The 17,166-nt window shown below is 45.0% G+C and overlaps 1 protein-coding gene across 2 annotated transcripts in view; it reads right to left on the bottom strand.

Moving 5' to 3' along the window:
• EPB41 (erythrocyte membrane protein band 4.1) overlaps window positions 1-16,780 on the bottom strand; it is a 168,922-nt gene extending 152,142 nt beyond the window's left edge. Inside the window, exon 1 of one of the 2 annotated variants that reach the window (XM_075909091.1) lies at window positions 15,364-16,780. The gene's annotated coding sequence lies outside the window, so the exon portion shown is untranslated. Of the gene's footprint in view, window positions 1-15,198; window positions 15,344-15,363 lie in introns of those variants that run through there. The other variant, XM_075909090.1, reaches the window with a different exon arrangement.
• Window positions 16,781-17,166: the final 386 nt, after the last annotated feature.

The following is a 17,166-nucleotide window of genomic DNA, read 5'->3' as shown; positions in this document are numbered from 1 at the left end:
AGGAGCTTGCCAGCCAGACTGGTTCTCCGCAGAGTGCTGAGAGTGGGAGGTGCCCGGAGGAGTGAGGGGAGGGGAGGGGGAATTACAGAGGAGCAGTAGAGCTCTGGAGGTGAAGAGGCAAAGCAGGGAGAAGACAATGAAAGGGGGAGCACGTAAATGACCAATGGGTGGGCAGCAGAAACAACATGTAACCAGCCACATCTGGCATCTGCATGCGCTCACCAGCCACTGGAGCTTGCAGCACACAGCAGTGCCGGGTGGAAATGGGATAGGGGAGTGGGGCCCTGCTGGCTGACAGCAGGCACACAGTGGGGACTGGGCTGACGGACAAGCAGGGGAAGCAGCCAGCCCCACACACTACATCTTCACCCTGCCACCAGCTTGCACACACACTCCCATCATCAGCCTCTGGGCCCACCTCACTCACTGCTGGTGGGTAGGCTAGAACCAGGGCGGGCAGGGATCCAGTGATGGCGGGGGAGGGCAGACAAAATATGGGACAATTTGCCTGTTTTTAAGAAGAAGTCAGGACACCTGCAGGAGGACTAAATACAGGACTGTCCCTTTGAAAAACAGGAGGTCTGATCACCCTAAACATATTCAAGCATGCAGTTAGAGACTGGCTAACAAAACATCTACACTGTGCTCTGCTCTGAAGAAAACTCACCCTGCCCTGAAGAGTTGATGTAAACAAGGAGCTAACCATCTAAAATGGAACCATTTATGAGTGTGCAACATTTTGGGATTTTTTAGAGTAAAAAACAAGAGAATCTGGGGTAGATGAGGAGATCAAAACTGACAGACATTACAGGAAAAAACAAAAGTCAGTCATCTAAAGCTGAATGGTAACTTCATTTGAAAAAACGAGGAGTCCTGTGGCACCTAAGGGCACGTCTACATTAGGAAATAATTTCCCTGATCCCAGGCTCAGCTGTGTGGTACCACCACTTTGAAATACCCCTGTTCCCTCTCTCCCTTTGCTGCCTCAATCTGAGAGGCAGTAAGGCGGTTGGGGGGAATTGACTAGTCAACTGAGTATCCAATAAGCATTTGCTTGTCGACTAGTCCTTAATATCCCTACTGCAAATGCCCCTGAATCCTCCGGAGACCGCTGAACATCATCTCTGGTGGAGGGAGACCTGTTTGGACTGGTGGGACCACATTGGGAGCGGAGTGGCTTCTGTATGTGGAAGGCCATATTCCTGGAGCTCTGCAAGTGGATCACCCACTTCGATTTTTTATCCCCATGCAGAAACGGGTAGCCATCACCCTGTGGAAGCTCACCACGCTGGACAGCTACCACTCCAAGAACCAGTTAGGCATGGGGAAATCCACAGTCAGGGCCATACTCCTGCAAGTAGCCAACTACGTACTACTAAGGAGGGGTGTCACTCTGGCCAACGTGGACACCAACATGGCAAGCTTGCCACCATGAGCTTCTCCAACTGCAGGGGCAGCTGTAGAGGGCACTCACATACCCATTCTGGCCTCTGACCACAGTGCTTCAGACTACATAAACAGAAAGGGGTACTATTCCATAGAATCAAAGAACCATAGAGCTGGAAGAGACCTCAGAAGGTCATCAAGTCCAGCCCCCTGCTCTAGGAATCCCAACTAAATCAACTCGGCCAGGGCTTTGTCCAGCCGAGACTTAAACACCACTAGAGATGGAGACTCCATGATGCCACAGGCCCTCATGGACCACAAGGGATGCTTCACTGCTATCAGTGTTGGCTCGTCAGGAAAAGCGCACGACACCCGCATCGTCCAGAACTCATGCCAGTTCCAAAAGATGCATGCTGGTACTTTTTTCCCCCGACTGCACCATCAGGGTTGAGGACGTGGACATGCCCATGTGCATCCTGGGCACTGCAGCCTATGAACCCCTATACAGGCAGCCTGGTCCCCACCAAGGAGAACTTCAACGCCAGGCTGAGCAAATGCTGCATGACTGGGGAGTGAGCGTTTGGCCACTTAAGGAAAGGTTCCGGAATCTCCTCCCCACTGCCCTAATCTCTGAGCTGACACTGAAGGTCTCAGTTCAGGAGATGGCCATGTGCTTCGAGCAAGGCCATATGTTCTTGATGGCTGTGCAGGTAGAGGAGTCCCTGATAGTGTGGCTTATGTGGTTAGGTCCTGTGATTGTGTCGCTTGTGGACAGAGCTGGCAATGGGGTTTGTTGCAGGAATAAGTTCCTGGGTAAGTGTTTTGGGGCATTGTGTGCTGCTGGTATTTGTTTCAGGATGGGGGGCTGTCTGTAGGCAAGGACTGGCCTGTTTCCCAAGAACTGCAAGAATGAGGGATCGATTTCCAGGATAGGTTGAAGATTGTCAATGATGTACTGAAGGGATTTAAGCTGGGAATTGTAGGTGATGATAAGTTCAGTTATTTACCTTTTGGGGCCTATCCTGAAGCAGATGACTTCTGGGTATTTGTCTCGCTCTGTCAATCTGTCTCCTTGCTTCCCCAGATGGGTATTTAAGTTTAAAGAATGTTTGATAAAGATCTGGTAGATGCTAGTCTCTGTCTGAGTGATTGAAGCAAATATGATTGTATCTTAGGACTTGGCTGTAGACAATGGATCGCCGATGTGCCCTGAATGGAAGCTAGAGGCATATAGGTAAGAATAGCAGTCCGTAGGTTTCTGGTATAAGGTGGTGTTCATGTGACTATCATTTATTTGTACTGTCATGTCCAGGAAGTGTCTCTCTTGTGTGGATTGTCCCAAGCTGAGGTTGATAGTGGGGTGGAAATTGCTGTGGATTTCTTCAAGGGCCATAAAATGTTGGCATATTGTGGGATGTGAACTGGCTGTAAGTAACTGGAAGTGTCAACTTGTCTTTTTTACACTAGTGCACAAATTAGGTCTAACGGCAGCAGCAACTTTAAATAGTGCAAGCAAATAACCGGAGTGGGGGGAGGGAGGGAAGTAAGTGGTTTCGTCTTGTCAACCACTGGCTTTCCTGCCCTGGCGCTACGTTTCACATTCATTGGTATAGTCACAAATGTTGATTCAAGTGGTATCAGAAAGTTATGAAGAGGTCTAAAAAAAAAAAAAATCTCAATCTCATTGGCACTGCACAATAGCACAGATCCACTTTGGTTTAATTCTGATAAGTTTCTGGTCAGTGAACAGGGTACTTGACCTCTCTCTTCTGAGGTTTCTAGTATAATTTTCCCTTCCATTTAGAAGTATCCAAATTAACAATCATTGTGAGGGAGAAAATTACTGTTGACAAAGTCTTTAATAAGTCTGCCATAGAGGTAAAGTTACAAATATGTGAAAAATATTTCCATAGCTTTTGAGAGCTTATGCAGAGACTGCTTTGTTGTGACACAAGCGCAACCTTTGGGGATGATGGTTTTTAAAAGCCTGTCATATTATGATCTAAGAAATGAGGTGGAAGAGATTTATTAGATCATCTACCTCAGCTCATTATTAGTCTCTACAATAAATCATCTCTACAGCGTAATCTCTCCTGAGTGAATTATTATGGAGCCACAACTGCAACCCTATAGTTAATGCTAAAAATAAAATTACCATTATAATCCCAAATTTGGCACACTGCATCAACTTTTGCCAAAGCCAGAACATTTTTCTGGACATTTTCATGGAGAAGACCCTCTCCACTCCACCACCACTGTGTATCATTTCAACTATTTATGCATGATCAGATTTTAACAAAGCCTGATAATGCATTTTTGTAGCATGTTCCTTTTTGGAATGGCAGTTTGGCCCAGAAACTCACGATTTGTACATTGGAGTGTTTTCCAAAAATTGAAAGGCTTTATTTCAGCATTGCACCTATAAGAACACCCACTGCTCAGGAGTGTGGAAAATCCGCACCCTATGCATCTTATAGGTCCATACAGCTATCTCCCAGTGTAGAGAGTGCTATGTTGATGAGAGTGCTTCTCTTCACTAAGCACTACAATGACAGAGCTTGCTACATTTACAGTAACTGCTGTAAGTGAACAGTCCAGTACTGTAGAGATTCAAAACAGACTTAATCTGACCGTACTTTATGTACTTCCCAATTTACTAACATGCACCCACCACAATGGTGTCTGGATGCATGTACAGATTTAAACAATGTAAACAGTATGTTTTGCGTTTGTAATATTTACTCTGGCTTTTTTTACTGGAGGGATGCATGGAGTTGGCAAACTTTCAAAGGGTCTATCTAAAAATTTACTTCTTTCCATTGGTCAAGCAGATCTTATTTTGGCAAACTTTCAAGGCTTGACCAATGGAAAGAAGTAAATTTTTAGATAGACCCCTTGAAAGTTTGCCAACTCCATGCATTGAATTCTAGGGACTGTTTGCAAGTGGGTCACTTTCAGGTCCAGAGATGCAGCAATACAAAGGGAGAGAAGCAGTGTTATCAACTCTTACTACTTCAAATCATAACAGTTGGTGGGTTGTTTACTTTTAAAGCTCCAGCTCCTGGGATTCCATTATTACTTTTTAAAAATAAAAGTTTCTAGCCCTCAAGTTTGAAAGGGAAGGTTTGAAAAAAAAAATCATGGACAACCATTCAAACAGCAAAAGGCATATGAAGAACATGAATTTTAGGGCCCGACTCATGATTTTTTGAGTGCTTTGGGTTGGCATTACTAAATCTCTCTGGGTATGTCTACACTGCCACCCTAGTTCGAATTCCTTGCAGGAGGAATAACGGTAGTCCGAATTAGGAGCTTTAATTCATACTACCTAGTCCGTGCCGCGCGTAGCCGTGGGCAGGTACTTCAAACTATGGGGCATTTAAAAATGGTGCCCACCCAGGAACATGCAAATAAAGCCTGGGATATTTAAATCCCGGGCTTCATTTGCAAGGTCAAATGCCTACATTAGCCACCCTAGTTCGAACTAGGGTGGCAGTGTAGACATACCCTCTGAGAGCATGACCCTGAGGGCAGAGATATCACTTATTTGGCTCATGATGGATTTTTCTGCCCCCCCCCCCCCCCCCCATGTACTGGGTCAAATTTCAGCTCTGAAGCACCCTGAGATCACTTGTCTTAAGTTAGGCAGTAAGCTCTTCCACACAGGGACCGTGTCTTATGTTTTTATAGGCAGAATGCATATCCCCATTTTGGCATCTGATCACCTTACAAAGAAGTATATACACCACAAAGAGGGGAGGGCTAGCTTGGTGGTTTGAGCATTAGTCTGCTAAAACCATGGTTATGAGTTCAATTCTTGAGGGGGCTATTTAGGGATCTGGGGCAAGTCTGTCAGGGATGGTCCTTGGTCTTGTCATGAGGGCAGGGGACTGGACTGGACTTGATGACCTCTCAAGGTCCCTTCCAGCACTATGAGATAGGTACTTCAATGGTGCTGCAGACACTAGTGGATCACAAGGGCCATGTCACCAACCTCAGAATAAGATAGTCAGGAAAGGGTTGTGATGTATGCATCTTTGGGGACTCCTGCCTCTTCAGCAAGCTGGAACTTTTTCACAGATCAGTAAATTACAATCTGAGATGTTGAAAAGCCCATACTGATCCTTGGCAACCCAATCTACCCCTTGCTCCTATGGCTCATGAAGCTTTACACAGGCTGCCTGGACCGTAGTAAGGAGCAGTTCAGCTACAGGCTGCACAAGTGCAGAATGGTGGTAGAATTGCTTTTAGGTGTTTAAAGAGACATTTCCACAGTCTGCTAACGAGTTTAGACCTCAGCGAGTGCAACATTCCCATTGTTGTGGCAGCCTGAGTGGGCTCCAGAATACTTGTGAAAGCCGGGGAGAAGTGTATCCGTCTGGGTGCAAGGCCAAGGCACAGCGCTAGCCAGGGATTTTGAGCAGCCAGACACCAGGGCAATAAGGACAGTGCAAGTCAGAGAGGCTTTGAAAGACAACTTTATGAGTGGCCAGTTTTGAGAGTTATGCAGGCTTCTCTCAGCAAGGTGTCTCTGCATTCAGTGTGCTTACCTGTGAACTCCCCCACCCCTTGCCAATCTCTTCCAAACAAGCAATGAAGAGACTTATTCAAAAGTCATGTGCTTTTATTTAAGGAACACAGCAGGGACAGAAGAGAAGTCCAGGGCGGGAGCTTCGGGGGAAGAGGGGTGTGGTCACAATTGTGAGAAAGACAGCCTTTTGCTTCATGACACATCGCTGTGGGTTGAGTGTGAGGCTGTCCTTGACTCCCTCCCCCACCCCGTTTTCATGTTCTAGGGCCGTGGGAGAGGAGGCCATGGAACACAGCGAGGAGGGAATGGTGGTCTGTAAGAGGTGCCCATTCAAGCAGGTGTTCTGGAAAACCACCATGCAGTTCATCACATCCACCATGGACGACAAACACTTTTTCCTGGTGCCTCACTTCCTGTTCTCTACACGCTCTGAATTTCCTCCAGTAGCATATTCCTCCACTCATTTGCGCGCTCCCTGTCCAAGATGGCAGACTGCATTTGCTCCTTGAACATCTCTTGCCTAGTCTGTTTTTGCCTGCACATTTTGTGCCAGGCGGACAGCGGGGGGAGCCCCCAGGGGGCGCACAGCAGGCTGACTGCTATTCCCCCATAATGAAAAGTGAAGGGCAGACTTTACAGGAGCCACATTGTAGAGTGTAAAGCCTAACCTGGTAAAACAAAATGAAGGTCCGTCCACAAACAACAGGGATGTGTTATGTAGAAGGCCACTGTTAGGCATTAGGTAGCCACTTTGCAGCAGGTACACCTCTAAGTTCTGGACTTGGCTTGGTGGCAAGCATGATAAGAGACTGGACGGGGCACAAACCTGCAGGTGCAGGAGAGGGCACTGAGTCCGGGTGTGACAACAGAGCAGGGCAGGGGCTCACGCAGCACCTCGTGTCTGGCACCCCCATTTGCTGGAAGAGTGCAACTTTCCCTTGCTGCAGGAGCAGGAGGATAGGAGGGACGGGGAGCATGTCCGGGCACAGTGGCAGGGTAGGGCAGGGGCTCGAGCCACGAGCAAACAGAGGTTTACTGCAGAGAAATCAGCTAATAGCTTCCCCTCCTTCATCCAGATTGCCATGCAAGATACCAGTCTTCTCCGCATCACAGAGCGATAGGGAGCAAATGCTGAATGAATCTGGCCAGAAACCTAGACCTTGCAGCACAAAGCTTTGCAGTGTAGTGACACCGGAGCACTTACTGCTGGCTTGGCATGAAAAGATGGAATAAGGCAGCCTCCCCAGAAACCTTGTGAGAAGGATTAGCGTGAGAAGGATTACCTGGTATTCCTCCTGCAATGAGGTTTACCAGCTAATTCAAATTAGGGGCTTTAAATTGGAATCTCATTTCACTGCCGCGTGTAGACACAGGCAGTTACTTTGGGCTAGTCAATTTCTAAAATGGCAACCAGCCAGGAACATGCAAATCAAGCACAGGATATTTAAATCCTGAGCTTGATTTGCAATTCCGGTCACCCTCATTAGCCTCCCTAGATCAATTTAAGGGGCTAGTGTAGACATACCCTAATACAGCAGCCACACTGATTGCTTTCAGTGTGGTCCTTCTGTCTGTTTTATTAATTTATCCCTCAATAAAAGTTAACTTATTCTGGGAAGCAGTTAAACATTACTTACACAAACCCCACAGAATTGCTACACTTATACAATGCCCACATCTCGGGAATGGTTATACCAGAGCTCCAAAGACACATTTTCCCTAACAAAAATAAAACTGCTTGCTAATATAGTTCTCAATTTAAAAAAAGAACCTTTTAATAGGTGATGAGTAAAACCAGTAAAGCAGTGTCTGCATAAAAGTTTGCAGACAGCCTGAAAACAATAGTGCCAAACTGCCAAGGTGTGAGCTGCCCCAGTTGTTTAAATGAATTCTAACTCAGATGCTAGCCAGACAGTCTTAAATCAAGTGGTTCTCAGCCAAGGTCACATGTACTACTGGGACATGTGGAGATCTTCCAGGAGATGCATAAACGCATCTAGATATTTGCCTAGTTTTAAAACAGGCAACATAAAAGGTACTAGTGTAGTCAGTAAAAATGTTGATAATGCTCCATGTATTATAAATATTTACATTCCAACTGATTTTATTATATGGTAAACATGAGAAAGCAAGCAATTCTTCAGTAATAGTGTACTGTGATGCTTTTACATATGATTTTATAAGCAAGTCATTTTTAAGTGAGGTGAAATTTGGGGATACAAAGGACAAATTGGTTTCCTGAAAGTGGTACAGTAGACTGGAAAGTTTGAGAACCACTGAAAACTTTGTTAATTCCCCACCCTCCACCCCTCAGTTTACCAAAGCCTATAAAAGGCAGAAGATGCCAGATACGTAGACCTTTTAAAACACACACCGCCCTCTACCTGGCTAGGTTAGAGGTGAGAAAAAACAAACAGAAAGAGAAAAAAAACCCACACACCATAAAAAAAAAAGTTCTCATTTCTTTCTCTTTTTTTTTTTTTTTTTTGGTTTAATTTTTGGAAATCCTCTGTCCCCAAAAATGGGACATTTCTGTTTCTAACCTGCTCTAGTTTAAGCCAACTTCTGCTCTGAGTCACTGTAACATAACTACAGAATAAAACTGATTTCAATGGAGTTGATCTAAATTTATAATAGGATTCCGTGATCTGCTATCACTATAAGCATATAACAGCTGCTGGGAAGTGAGAAACATGAGTGAAGTGGGAAAAGCTAAAAGAGTCTGGCAAAATTGCATATTTTGGAGTAGGTACTTGTGATGTACACAGCATACCCACATAGAAGTTAGATAAAAACATAAACTACTCTGGCTGGAAGGTTTCAACATAAAACGTTTAGAACTTCAACATGCAAGAACCAAAAACAGAGAGAGGAAAAAGCTGGTAGTCTAAGGCAGAGAGGCACAACTTTCCCCACTTTGCATTAAAATGGTGCTTTCTAGACTAACTTTGATCACATGTTGCTATAGATCCCCCTAGCCTGCAAGTAGGACCAGAAGGACCCTCTCTCCCCATGCAGTATGCTCTTTAAGAAGGGTTGTCAGGCGTCCGGCTTTGAACCGGACAGTCCAGTATTTGAGCTCTCTGTTCAGGAAAATAGAATTGAGAAAATAGAAATGTCCGGTATTTTCTAAATAAGATGTAATGTAGATTGTGATGTAATGTCAGGTGTGTCCGGTATTTTTGTTGAAACCATCTGGCACCCCATCTTTAAGTGATGGCTTGTAATTTCAATAGTCCTCAGTGCACCGAAGGAGTATGTTCACATCTGGAGGAAGTTTTCTGGAGGAGGTTCTTGAGATTCACTACCTGCTGGTCAGGGTCTCTTCTGTAATCCCCTGCCTCCACTGAATGCTTCATTATCTGGGCCTGGTGTGCCATTACTGGTGAGACTGGGAAAAGGAATTCAATCCCTGACTGATGTTGCTTCTTCATCTTCTGCCTCACCAGTCTCAATTTATGCCCTGCTCCTCCATTTTTACATCACCTTACGAACCCAACATTTCATCCAACCAGTCCGCAGCTTCTCATTCAGTACTGAACGGTTGCCACTGCCTCCGTCCCCTACTTATTATATTTTCAAACCACCAACTTCATGCTTCCCCCATACTGTCTCATGCTAGGGATGCTAACTTTTTTAAAAAACAGTAACCGTGTAACAGATTGAAATTCGATCAGTTACATGGTTAAACACTTTGCGTGTCCCACACACAGCTGCATAGCTACTTCACTGTCCTCTCACAGCCCTCAGAAATCTCCTTTGCTGCGATGATGCCTTTAAAAAAAGAGGGGGGGGGGGAGAAATCAACCATTGGGTGCTAGTGTGCAGAGACCACTACTCATCATAGGGACCAATTTTGTTCCATTGTTTCCTCATACTCCCTCGTCAGTGTGTATCCACCTGTTGTCTTTTATACTCCGTAAGATCCCTGAAGCTGGAACCATATTTTTGGACTGTTTGTACAGTTCATAGCATAAGGAGGTCCTACTCCATTGCTGAGACTTCTAGGAGCTATGGGAATACAAATAAGAGTGAAGCATTCTGAGACCTCAGAAACTGTGTAACCAGAATAGTGATAGAAATGTAGCTGTGTTAGTCTGGGGTAGTTGAAGCAAAATGCAGGACAATGTAGCACTTTAAAGACTAACAAGATGGTTTATTAGATGATGAGCTTTCGTGGGCCAGACCCACTTCCTTAGATCAAATAGTGGAAGAAAGTAGTCACAACCATATATACCAAAGGATACAATTAAAAAAATGAACAAATATGAAAAGGACAAATCACAGTGCAGAACAGGAGGGGGATGGGGGGGGGGGGAAAGGAAGGAAGGTAAGTGTCTGTGAATTGATGATATTAGAGGTAGGGAGAGTGGGATGTTTGTGAGTTAATGGTATTACAGGTGATAATTGGGGAAACTGTCTTGGTAATGGGTGAGATAGTTCAAATGTTTGTTAAGTCCTTGTTGGCAAGTGTCGAATTTTAACATGAATGACAGTTATGTCCAAACATCTCAGACACTTCGCCAAAGGATTAATGCCCACAAAACAGATATCAGACAAGATCACAAAGAGAAAACAGTTTCTTGCCATTTTAACCAGAAAGGACACTCTCTCAATGACTTGACCACCTGCATTCTGCTACAAAGACCTTTTACATCTGCACTTGAAAGGGAATCCTCTGAACTGTCATTCATGTTAAAATTCGACACTTGCCAACAAGGACTTAACAAACATTTGAACTATCTCACCCATTACCAAGACAGTTTCCCCAATTATCACCTCTAATACCATTAACTCACAAACATCCCACTCTCCCTACCTCTAATATCATCAATTCACAGACACTTACCTTCCTTCCTTCCCCCCCCCCCCCCCCGCATCCCCCTCCTGTTCTGCACTGTGATTTGTCCTTTTCATATTTGTTCATTTTTTTAATTGTATCCTTTGGTATATATGGTTGTGACTATTTTCTTCCACTATTTGATCTAAGGAAGTGGGTCTGGCCCACGAAAGCTCATCATCTAATAAACCATCTTGTTAGTCTTTAAAGTGCTACATTGTCCTGCATTGTGGTAACCAGAAGCGTGGAGTTGGAGAAAACTCCATTATATCTACTAAGGAGAAAGGGAGGGCAAGGTGGAGATTAGTTTACTGCAGCAATTCCTATTCTTTTTTAGATGGAGTTCTAAGATATAAATACAAAAATGAGCAAGGTTTATAGAAGGAAAGATAACAGGAACGGTCCCGTTTCCCACCTAAGTGAGGTCAGTACTCTCCCCGTTCCAGTGAAATTTTTGCCACATGTGTTTTTATCTTTTCCATCATTAACAAGATACCACTTAGCCTTCTAAGCTTCTTACTTGGCCAAGATTAAGACCCACCACATTCAGTGACATCTTTTCTATTACCAGCAAAAGCAACTCAGCAAGCTGTTTGCATGCGTCACCTCCTGAGAAATGAGTGTTAATCATTAATGTTCAAATTGCTACACATTGTGCCATCTGGCACATGTACCTATCACCATGCTCGCGAGCAGAAGTGACTAATATACATTCCTATACAAGAAGATGAACCAGTGGCCTTATTCAGACTAAATTCTTTTCAAGTGAAAGTCCCTTCAGTGCAGGCCAACATAAGATTTAACTTTCATTTACATCCACAAGCATGCAGAGGTACAAGCAAGAATGGAATCAGCCCCACAGTTTTCTAAACACATCTTTTAAAACACCATGTTCTCCCATGGCTGTGACAGGGTGTGCACACCCCACACTACAGCAGGAGGGGTAAAAACCCTGTGGGTAGAGAAAGTCCCGCCCCTTCAACGAGACTGGGCATGCTCCAAGTGCTGGGAGAGTATAAAAGGCAGGAGAGCAGCTCAGTCTGGGCTAGCCAGCGAAGGGGGAAGGACCTCCAGCCAGAGCTCCCAAGCTACAACAGCCACCGACCCAGATAGCGGTAACCTAAGTTCCAGGAGCCTGCTGCTACACGGCCCCTGCAAGAAACCGCTGCCAGGGAACCAAGAGACCCAGCCACTATGTGGGATGATGCCCCAACAGCACCAGTAGGAAGCGACCCAAAGGGTGTAGAAGCGGCCTCTCCCACCCAGGTATACTCAGCATGTTTCAGATGGATTCCCCGCCAAGAGAGTGGGAGACGGATCTGCTGCTCTCAGCGCCCTCGGCCAGGACCTGATGGAACAGGGTGGGCCCAGATCCCCCTACCGGGGTGCTAGTCCTCAATCCTGCTGACTTTGGCCTTTAGGCCACACTGTCCTGAGACAAGGGCTGCTTACCGTCTCTGTGCTCCCCTGAGAAGGGAAAATGTACAGACTGTAGAGCTAGCTGACGACTCTGAAGTCAAGCAGGTGGCATCCTCACACCTGTGACGGGGTGTGCATGCGCTACCATGCATGCCTTTGTTTTGTACCCAATATGCTTCCTAGGCAGGGGCCTATTGGGCACACTGCACATCTTGCACAGTACTGCGTACACGAGTGTTGCTAGGACACAGTACAGCTAGAAAATAAGCCACAAGATGGCCAAAATAGGTAACATAAGCACAGGAGAGAGCCAAAAAACCCACCACCAAACAACTCCCCCACACATGACACAAAATTAACCCTCTGATAAAAACCAAATGAAAACTTCCCTCCCTCTGGCCCTAAAGGCAAGTACATCCAAGGCCTGGGGAGGATATCAAGAAAAGAGTCACAAATATGGGGAGTTAGTCACACGAAGAAGTCCAGCCACCATTTCCGGAGTGCAAACCCCAGAAGCAAAAGCATCCCAACAGATTGTTAAATGCTGCAACCGAATACTGTACTAAGCAGAGGCCCTCTAAGGGTGTGTCTACACTGCACCGTGACTCAAAATAAGATACATAATATAAGCTATGCAAATTGCTTATTTCAAAATACGAAATAAAGCGCTATTCCGAAATGTCCCTTACTTCTTGTAGAATGAGGTTTAGAGGGACATTGGAATAGCGAGCCCGAAATAACGGGCTTGCTGTTAAAACACAGGATAGCATTTTGGGATACATCGGTATCCTGAAATAGCGTTGCAGTGTAGACGTACTCTTAGGTCACAGGCAGGCTCTAAATAGTTGGAACTCCTAGACACCCTGTGCAGGAAGTTTGCTTGATATCTTCAGGAGACGCAGGTATCCTGAAATAGCGTTGCAGTGTAGACGTACTCTTAGGTCACAGGCAGGCTCTAAATAGTTGGAACTCCTAGACACCCTGTGCAGGAAGTTTGCTTGATATCTTCAGGAGACGCATGTACATCATTGAATATTACATCAGTCGTGGTCTACACAAGGAAATTATTTCAAAATAACTTCCTTATGAATTCAAAATGACAGAGCATCCACACTACCAAGCACGTTATTTCAAAATAACAACTGCTTTCCACAAGGAATAATGCTTGTTTTGAAATAGTAGTAGTGCGGATGCTCCACTGCTGCTATGTTGAAATAACTACTCTCCAGAGTTATTCGAAGTAATTACACTCTAGTGCTTCCTGGGGCTCTAAGTCAAGATAGTGTGCCCACATTAAGGGAGCCTTCCTTGGACTAATTTCGAGGCTTCCCTATAGTGTGGGCATGCTATTTTGAAATAATTTCCTAGTGTAGACATGCCTTCAGTGAACAACCTTATTCCACTGCACATGCCAATTTTCTCTCTAGCACATGTAACAGCAAAGAACTTTTTCCTGCAGTTGTACTGCACACTCTAAGAAGATTGATTCTGTTGTACACACAACCCTAGTTCGTTCACAAGAGAGAAAGAGATGCTCTAATAAAAACAAGTTCAAAGCTAGTGATCAGTTGGCTGTGGCCCTGACCTTCAGAGGTGCTCAGCTCCCACCAATTCCAACAATCCAAACAAAAAAATTATATCCTCGATTATAACCAGCGGCCACTATTTAGATTTTGTTTCCTAGGAGCTACCCATTATACCCTATCCCAAGTCACGAACCCTCTTGATCTTGTCATTTGAAAAAAGCCTGTAAAAATCACTTGCCTGGTTATTAAACCAAATCTGCTCCCATATGCCTTTGCATTCCCCCTCAAATGCTTCTTCAATGACTGGCATTTCTGCATCAGTAAACACCCAGACATGCAGCAGTTTGGATTTCTGCTTCCCTACATCCCTCTTCCTGGTAGAAGAGAGCAATCTTTACTGGCCACAGATCTTGTCTAATGCTTCAGAAGAACAGAAATCCAAATAATCAGACAAAACATCACCTAGCACCAAAACCTCCAGTCCTGTGCTGTAACCAAAGAGAGAAAGTCTCTTTACAAGGGGCTTTCCTAAGTTAACACCAGTTGTTCCAGACTGCTCAATCTTGAGGAATGCAGGGTCGGATTTCACATGTAGTTGCTGAAGCCTACGGAGGAGTCAGACCCATAAGAAGTTAGAGAGGCTCATAACATTGTTTATGGTTCAGTACAAAATTAGTGCAAAACTTGACCTAAACTATTCAATAAGCAGCAGCAGAGACTGGAAGGTGTGCTCGTTTGTTAACTTCGCTGTAAATGTATCTTCACCGGTCTGTAGATCTGGGACTGCAGATCCTGAGGTGGCTTCCCCTCCAACCCTACAGGTACGTCTAGACTACATGCCTCTGTCGCCAGAGGCATGTAGATTAGGCTACCAGACATAGTAAAATGAAGCGGCGATTTAAATAATCGCCGCTTCATTTAAATTTACATGGCTGCCGCGCTGAGCCGACAAACAGCTGATCAGCTGTTTGTCGGCTCAGCGCGATAGTCTTGACGCGCGGGTGTCGACATCAAAGGTATTTGTCAACCACCCAGGTAAACCTCATCCCAGGAGGTTTGTCGGCTCAGCTGATCAGCTGTTTGTCGGCTCAGCACGGCAGCCATGTAAATTTAAAGGAAGCGGCGATTATTTAAATCGCCGCTTCATTTTACTATGTCTGGTAGCCTAATCTACATGCCTCTGGCGACAGAGGCATGTAGTCTAGACATACCCTACATGTCCTGGCAGGGGGCTCTCCTACAGAACCACAGCACAGTTTCACACCACCATTTTCAGGAGGAAGGATTCTCTTTTCCCAGTTCAAAACAATTCTCAGGAGAATTGTGAAAACTGAAAGGACGCGTTCTACCTCGATGGCCAGAATACAAAGCAATCCTAGCTATCAAGAATTGCCTGCTGATAAAGATGCTTTAATAAAAACAAAATCCAGAAATAGCTATATAAACACACTCATTATCCTAAAACACACTTTTTACTTCACCTCCTAGTTCCTCACCATCACACACTCCATTCCGGAAGCCTGCAATTGCATAACAAACAATGCATCAGAAGGCTAAGCCAGGAGAGCCAACCCAGTTTCCTTGAAACTGATCAGTTTTTTTGAAAAGGCCTATGGATCATTATTTCTGCTCTCCAGCAGCCTAACGAAGCATGTACTCACCCACAGATGAGCCAATCAGATGAAGCCCACAGGTGAGGTGCGATAATCCATTGGAGGGCAGGCCATGAAAACAAAGGAGAGAGAGAAAAGGCATCAGTTAATAAGGAGTTCCAGCTTTTCAAATGACAACACCCACAAAAATCTCAAGCCACATAGCCAAGTGCTCCTACTTATGTGTTTATATATACTCGCCAAGAGTGTTTACTTGACTTTTTCAGGACTGGAACAGATGGCTGAACCAGAGTTCATACCAATATTCATCTGGAATATTTCTTGTTAGTGTGCAAAGGTATAGGGGAAAAAAACAGTCCTATTAATTAATTCAGATAATACTGCGTACAGGGATGCAGAGTCCTATATTTTAAATCACAGCTAATGATATGCATGAGTACCTCGGATGATCATCTCCCACATGTCCACAGAACAGAGGTTGTGAATATGAAAATAAAAAAAAAGACTAAAGTGTCAAGAGCATAACTGAGCTAGAGAAACATTGGCATTGGATTTGGGCACCGAGAATTGAGGCATGGCTCACTTCCCTTCATGCTAGGTCTGGAGAAGCCTGAAAAATATCAGTTCTGTAAAGGCAAACTCCCAGGCACAGGGGTGGAGAGACTGAGGGAGTCTCCAGCTCACATCCACATGGGTTTTGACTGAGCTCCCTAGTGGGCATTAAACACCCCCCCCCCCCCCACACACACACACACTTTAAAATCAATTAACACTTTTTCCAAACACCTCTAAACCCTAACCCTCTCCACACACAAGCTACCTGCTCCCCTTCCTGCGTGCTTTGTCTGTATGCTCTTCAGGGCGAGGATTCAGGATGCCTAGTGCTCAGTACATTTGTCTAGCTGTCATTTAGGCCAGCAGTTCTCAGCCAGGAGTCTAAGGCCCCTGAGGGGGCCGCCAAAATAAATCTCCATCCTTCAGTTGAGAAAGCTCCTACTTTAGTTCTCTGGCTCTGCCAGAATAAATAAGGAAGACAAGAACTGATGAACCACATCCTATCCCAGCACTATCTGGCAGTGACATACTGGTTTACCCAAGGTGAGGATATGGCCTAATATTCCCGAGGTGGTAAACAGCTGGGAAGAGACCCTTTCAAACGAACCTAAGAGAATTCCAGTTGTGTTACCCACCACAAAACAGCCCAAAAAGAAACATCCATTTTTCCTCCCTTCGCAGGTCACTCTGAAGCCTAACTGCGTGGACGTGGTTTGAATTCCTAAGTTATATTAGGAAGCTAACCACCGAGGCAGTAAGGCTGCTTAGAGCAGGGTCTATAAAGCTGCTCATTACTATGACGACCAGGATTACAAAATATTTTAATCACAATGTAAAAGTGTTCTTCGGGGCTGCACAACTTTTGGGGGAGTCTTAGCACAGAGAACTCAGCCCTCCAGTACCAGATGTGACATTAGTAGCTAGGAGTCAGGCTCAGAAGGATAGGCTCCCATCTGTTCTACTGATGGAAGTCCGCTACTGCAATCTGTAACCTGGATACTGGTCACAGCTGCTTTAATAAGCTGTGGAACCTTGACCTGCTTTTGCAAGAACCTGTACATAAAGAGGCAGGCCTTTCTGTAGCTACTTGTTACAGGCATTATAACCCAGAAATAAAAGCAGGCAGGTACCAAACTTCCATTTTTCACTGCACACAGCTCAGAGGGTTTTCAACCCTCTTCTGAAGCACCCATGAGCATTATTTGTATTGTGGTAGCTCAGAAGTGCCAGCTCCTTCTTACTCAGGTGCTTTATGTACATGTTAGAGAGGTGGTCTCTACCTCCAAGTTTACAATC

This window comes from Pelodiscus sinensis, chromosome 25 (genome assembly GCF_049634645.1).
Source record: "Pelodiscus sinensis isolate JC-2024 chromosome 25, ASM4963464v1, whole genome shotgun sequence".
NCBI classification, from domain to species: domain Eukaryota; kingdom Metazoa; phylum Chordata; order Testudines; family Trionychidae; genus Pelodiscus; species Pelodiscus sinensis.
The sequence above is the reverse complement of the archived record's forward strand: the minus strand, read 5'-3'. Positions and strand labels throughout refer to the sequence as shown.